This window comes from Xenopus laevis, chromosome 4L (genome assembly GCF_017654675.1).
Source record: "Xenopus laevis strain J_2021 chromosome 4L, Xenopus_laevis_v10.1, whole genome shotgun sequence".
Taxonomy (NCBI): domain Eukaryota; kingdom Metazoa; phylum Chordata; class Amphibia; order Anura; family Pipidae; genus Xenopus; species Xenopus laevis.
In genome coordinates, this window is record NC_054377.1 from 123474454 (window position 1) to 123481047 (window position 6594).

Genomic DNA, 6594 nt, shown 5'->3' on the forward strand with positions numbered 1-6594 from the left:
GGTTTTAGATGTCGAACGGTCGAAATCAAATTTTCAAATAGACAGTACATAATAAATTTCGATATTCTAATTTTCGAATTTTTTTCAAATTCAGATCAAATATGGACTATTCCCTAGTCAAAGTACACAAAAATAATTCGATAATTCACCTCGGCCTTTGATAAATTTGCCCCTTAGTATATTACAGAATGCCAAATTCGAAGTAACTTTTCGATTGGTCTTCATTATTTCTTTTTTATAATTTTTTAAATTATATACCTTCTTCTTCTCTTTCCAGCTTTTAAATGGGGGTCACTGACCCCATCTAAAACAAATGCTCTGTAAGGCTTCAAATGTATTATTGCTACTTTTGATTACTCTTCTTTCTATTCTGGTCCTTTCCTATTAATATTACAGTCTCTTATTCAAATCAATGCACGGTTGCTATGATCTGTGCTAGAATTAGCCCGCAAATCAGTCCATTTGTGCTTTTTGGGCAAAAATCCAAACAATTCTGGCCTTTCGGGAAAAAAATAGAAAAAAATCGAGCAAATTTCAGAAAAAAATTCTTGAAAAAAGTATGATTCGTTTTTTTTGCACGATTTTATCAAGATTTTACCCGAACCGATTAAATTGAGCTCTTGTTTAAATCCTATAAGATCGGGTATGGGAGTTTGGGTGTGTTTTTTTTTATTTAAATAATGAGATACATTTGAATTTTAGTAAATAACCCCCTTAATATCATCTCTGTACTCATGTATAGAAGAAGCCAACTTTAAATAAGAATCTGTATTTATTTAACCTATTTGAGGAATAAAGTACTGGATAATGTTATGAGATATGGGAAATGAAAACAACTTTATTAAAAAGTGGTAAGAAATGTGGTTATACAGGTTAATAACAGGCTACAGGTTTCATAATGTTCAGCTATCAGAGACACTAAAATAACATGAAATATTACACACTGTACCTGCTACACTTTGCTATAGACATATTTTCAATCTAAAGAGATTTTGCCGGTGTTAATGCAGCATTATTAGAATGAAATGATACATAATTCTACTGATTCATGATTATTATTTATTGCAATGTTGCTATAATGTCCTCTTCCCTATATGTCGATTGATTGATGATGCGAAATGTAGATGTCCGAATGTAGAATCATATGACAATAACAAACAAGACTTTAGCCATTTTGTCCTCCTTGTTCATTTTGTTCCCTTTATATTTCCTCTATGGGATCCACACTGTACTTGGCTCTTCTACTGATGCATCTTTTATTCTTACAGGAAAAAAGAAAGAAAAGATCAGATGCTATTTTTTGATTAAAACATGTTTAGAAATATAGAACTTACAGTGCAATAACACTTCATGTGCTGAGTTATTATAACTTATATATATATATATATATATATATATATATATATATATATATATATATATATATATATATATATATATATATATATATATATATATGTAGCGCTATATTAAACTGACTTGTGCTAGGACAGTTTAGCTACGTTCCTTGGTGGGCTGAGACTACCGATGAGCTCTCTTTCTCAGGGGTAAGCCCTCGCAGCGGGGTGGAGGCAAGGGTGTAGTGTAACTGTAACCTGATGCGATAACACAATGATGGGCGCCAGTAGTTCTTTAACAGTTGAACCAAGAACAGTATTTATTGAACAATAGCACAGAGATCATTTAGCACCTTGATCCACAATGGAGTATAGAACATACACAGCAGCATAAAGGAAGCATATACTCACAGGTAGTGATGGGCGAATTTGCGAAATTGCGCCGGCGTCTCGTTTTTGACACCGGCGCCCGTTTTTTCAACGCCGGCGCCCGTTTTTGACGCCGGCGCCCGTTTTTTCGAATAAAAATTTTTTGACGCCGGCTAATTTTTGCCGCGAATTTATTCACTGGCGGCGAATCGCGCAAATTCGCCGCGAATTCGCCCATCACTACTCACAGCACGTATAGGCTGAATCCCCACAGGCTAGGGAATATACAGCAGAGAGTAAGTTGACAGCATGTGATGGGTATAGCCCGGTTTTCTGGATATCTTCCAGTGGCAGACTAGGGGAACTCCTGACATCCCTATCTCAACACTTGGTTACTTATTCTGGGTCAGTAATACCCTGGGATCTTAATCCCTCTAATCTCCTCGGCGGAGCCTTGAGCTGCTCAACTATTTAACCTCTCTATCACTCCTAGAGCGATCTATAAAACTAGTATAGCTATCTAATTACTAGGGCCAAGGCGCCTAGGGTCAGCACTACCCATTCCCTTCCAGCCTGCTTGGTTGGGCTAAAGCAATGGACCCAGAGCACATGGTTCCTAAACCTTTTCTACTCTGGCACAGTGCCACTAGTGTACACTGTGTGAACTGCAGGGGTTACATAAGCACAAGGTCCCCATAAGGACCCACTGAGGTGTCCATATTACTAGGGATGTGCCTGTCTGTAAAGTGTAAGGGTGTCTAAGATTTTCACATCCCCACATATATATATATATATATATATATATATATATATATATATATATATATATATATATATATATATATATATATATATATATATATATATATATATATATATATATATATATATATATATACAGTATATATATATATTCAATAGTTTTCAATTTCTTCTACCAAAATTACTGTTTATTGAAAACGGCAATTGGTGAAACGATAATTATTTTTTCTTTGCTATTCACTTGCAGAATAAATGAAGGAATTAGTGGCCCACATTGAGGTTTTGTCTTTTCCATATCACCTACTGTCATAATCCCTCTAGAAACTGCTGGTGGTCATTGTTTGGTCTAGTTTTCCTTTCTGTTGCTGTATTGTGTTATGTTGTTATGTTTTGTGTTATGTTGTATTATGTATTATGGTATGTTATGCTGTGTGTTGAGTAATGCAATGTTGCATTGTGCTATGTTGTATTGTTATGTTATGTTATGTTGTGGTGATATGATGTGTTGTATTATGCTATATTCATATGTTATGTTGTTTTATGTTGTTATGTAATGTTGTATTGTGTTTTGTTGTTATTTTGGGGAAGATCAGGGATGTTACCTAATTTATCTCACCATTTCAGATAAGAATATTGGGAGATATAAACCCAGAGGAAACTCACTCAAGCACAGGCTGAACATACAGTTCCCTGAAATGGAACCTGAGACCCCAGTGTTGCTGGGCTGCAAAGCTTAGGGGGTTATTTGCTAAGCTCCGAATACCCGAAATTCCCAGAAATTCCCCGAAATTCGATTTTTTTTTTTTTGTAAAATCAAACTTTTAAAGAAATCACAAATTTTTCAGAATTTATTAAACCCCGAGGGCTAAAAAGCCCGAATATAAAACCACGGCATCTCAAACCTGTCGAGGTCGCATACAAGTCAATGGGAACAGTCCCATTGATTTTTGGTTGTGTCAGGGGTTTTGAGCAATTTCACAATGTTTTCAGAGCTTTCGGGTGAAAACTCAGAAAAATTTGGAGATTTTGGGGAAAATTCATGAAAAAATCGTGAAAGTCTGAGCTTTTCCCGCAAAACAAATTTTCGGGAAAATGTAATAATAAATAAGCGTTAAAAACCCGAGCGGCTTAGATCGGAGTTTGTAGCAGCCGATATTGAGATAAATCCAGACCTTGATAAATAACCGACTTAATGTAATATTATTTAAATAAAATAATCACTAAAAAACTACTCTTCAAAATATAAATGTACATTTAAAGTTATCTATAGGTTATGTTGATCATTTGCGGATGAAATGGCTGCTTTTGTAAGTTATTGTTATTTGAAGTTTCTAAACCTTGACTCTCCCTTCTCAAACTGTCAGTTTCTAATGCTAATGGACTATTGCTGCACAAATATAGCAGCCCCCTCATACAGGAACACGGGGATCAGATAAGCAATGTATAAGCATTGGGCAAATACTGTTATGGCAAAATTATAAATATCACGCAAAGCAATGCTATGATAGATTTTAAAAAAAAACTTGAATTTCTGGTGTCAGTATCTCTTTAAAGGAAAACTATACCCCCAAACAATGTAGGTCTCTATAAAAAGATATTGCATAAAACAGCTCATGTAAAATCCTGATTCATGTAAATAAACCATTTTCATAATAATATACTTTTCTAGTAGTATGTGCCATTGGGTAATCATAAATAGAGAATTGCCATTTTAAAAAATAAGGGCTGCCCTCTGGGATCGTACGATTCAGTGTCCACACAAACATACCAAACAAACCATACATGTTAGGTCACATGAGCCAATTAACAGACAGAGTTGTGTCTTTTCTTCTGTTACAGTTAGAGTTGAAGTATTTCTGGTCAGGTGATCTCTGAGACAACACACAGACCATCACAAAATGGTGGCTCAAGGCAAGAGATGTAAAAGGGCAATATTTACTTAAATATATAAACCAGCTTGGTAAGATTCTTTAATATGCCACTTAATACGATGTTAACTTTCTGTTGCTTAAGTGTTCATTTTGGTGATATAGTTTTCCTTTAAGCACAAAAGTCTTGAAAACTCATATAAAAATGGCACCTCAAAGCTGGTAAGTTCATGTATAATTTAATGGGAGTTGTATTTTCACAATTTCAGTTTTCAAGACTAATTTAAATTGTGGCAGACCGATTGAAAATGAAGGGTAGAATGTGATTTCACAGAATAATGGCCTTAAAGTCCTACCTTATATCTTGCAGCTCAGATAAACTGCACATAAGATCAGTGTACCAAGGACGACTGCTCCAAAGAGACGAAGGATGTGGAAGTATCCATGTGAAATAACTGAATGGGGGAATTCTAAAACAAAATGGAAACATTTATTCATCTGCAGATTCAAACATTTGTTGATAATGTAGTGTATAGTCTACACCTCGTTTTACTTTTTTATAGAAAAAAGATACAAAAATGAAAACTAATTTGGCAGGTGATAATAAAAGGAAAATATGAAATTGAGGCAATCACTATATGCACATTAGTTGAAGAAATTTTACCTTCAGCAGAATTCTAAATTGAAATCCGTTTCTCAAAAGAGCAAACAGATGTTTTTTCTATTTAATTTTGAAATCTGTCATGGAGCTAGACATATTGTCAGTTTCCCAGCTGCCCCCAATCATGTGACTTGTGCTCTGATAAACTTCAGTCACTCTTTAGTGCTGTACTGCAAGTTGGAGTGATATCGCCCCCCTACACTTACCTACAACAGTGTTGATCGATGTTCTACATCTAAGGGCGGCAGATGTATATATTGCGTACAGCCCAGGATTCATCAGGCCAATCTGCAAAGCTGCTCTCACTGGTAACTGCTGTGATGTCAGCATCCCTTTAATGCATTTGTGTTTGCATTTCACAATAAATTGGGTGCAATTGCACTTAATCCTGGTTGATGTAATTTTTGGTATTCAACGTGAAAGGGAAGTTGCAAGTGCACTGCACCTATTGATGCAGTGCAGTGAGGGAACCCTGGAGCTACTGCCTGGGAGAAGTAGCTCTAGGGTTCCTCTCAGTCAATTGACCGCAGGGAAACTGCACAACTGACCACATCCTGTTTTATTATTAGTAATCTAGAAAAGTACCATTGATCGCTCCTGTAAAAATTTTAGAAACTAGAAAATAGAATTTTATAAGTGAAAGGAATTAGAATTAAGCATTCTTTTTATTCCATATTTTTTCACAAAACGCAATACATTTATAAACACTTAGGGGCAAATTTATTATTAGCAGGTTCAGCTGAAACATTGTAAGAAAATGCAAATGATTTCTTCAACTCAGTTATATTTACTTGCGTCAGTTACTTTTTTTTTTAAACCACAATAATGTATTTTTCAACAAATAAAGCTTGGGTCATTCCTTAAAATTTCACATTGTTTTTGCGGTATAATTAAATCTTTTAAAGGAACAGTAACATCACAAAATGAAAGATTTTTAAATGAATTAAATATTAACGTGCCATCTTGCACTACACTGGTAAACACTACTGTGATCTATACAGGGGACCAGAAAAAAAATGTGTGAAAATGTAAAATCAGGGAAATGTATTTGCATAATATATATCTGGGACCACACAAACAGATGGAAAATGAGGGAAAACTTAAAATTAAGAGATGTCAAATTGAGGTTCTACTGTAATAACTTATTTGCTTATTGGACTTCTTTGCTCAAGATGGACTCTATAGGAGATGGCCTTCCCATATATCAGAGCTTTCTGGATCATAGACCCTATACTTGTTGGAATACCACTTAACATCTATGTTATATAGCATCTATAAGTGATAGCATAGTCCATTTTTTTTCTATTGGCAATCTTGCAGAAGGGCTGCGCTATGGTTGCCACCTTTCCCCGCAAGTAACTCCGGGTGGAGGGTGGGACAAGGACATCACAGGGGTGGACTGGATCCATTGTGGGCAGGTTGATGGTGTGGTCAGGGCGGGTCGATGGGCAGAACTATGATGTGGCGGTCAGCAATTGGCCAATTACTGGGTCAGTCATAGGGAATTCTGCCTATTTTTCCAAACACTGGGCTGTCCGGGTCAAAACTGGACAGGTGGCTACCCTAGGCTGCACATTAGTGATGCATGGGCAGGGTC

General features: G+C 35.8%; 1 long non-coding RNA gene across 1 annotated transcript; it reads right to left on the reverse strand.

Annotated features, from left to right (window-relative positions):
• Nucleotides 1-818: 818 nt before the first annotated feature.
• On the reverse strand, nt 819-5000 carry LOC121402859. Its single transcript, XR_005966825.1, has 2 exons — nt 4693-5000; nt 819-1261 (listed from the first exon to the last, which is right to left on the reverse strand). It is a non-coding gene; the product is annotated as an uncharacterized LOC121402859 (long non-coding RNA).
• Between the last annotated feature and the right edge of the window lie 1594 nt (nt 5001-6594).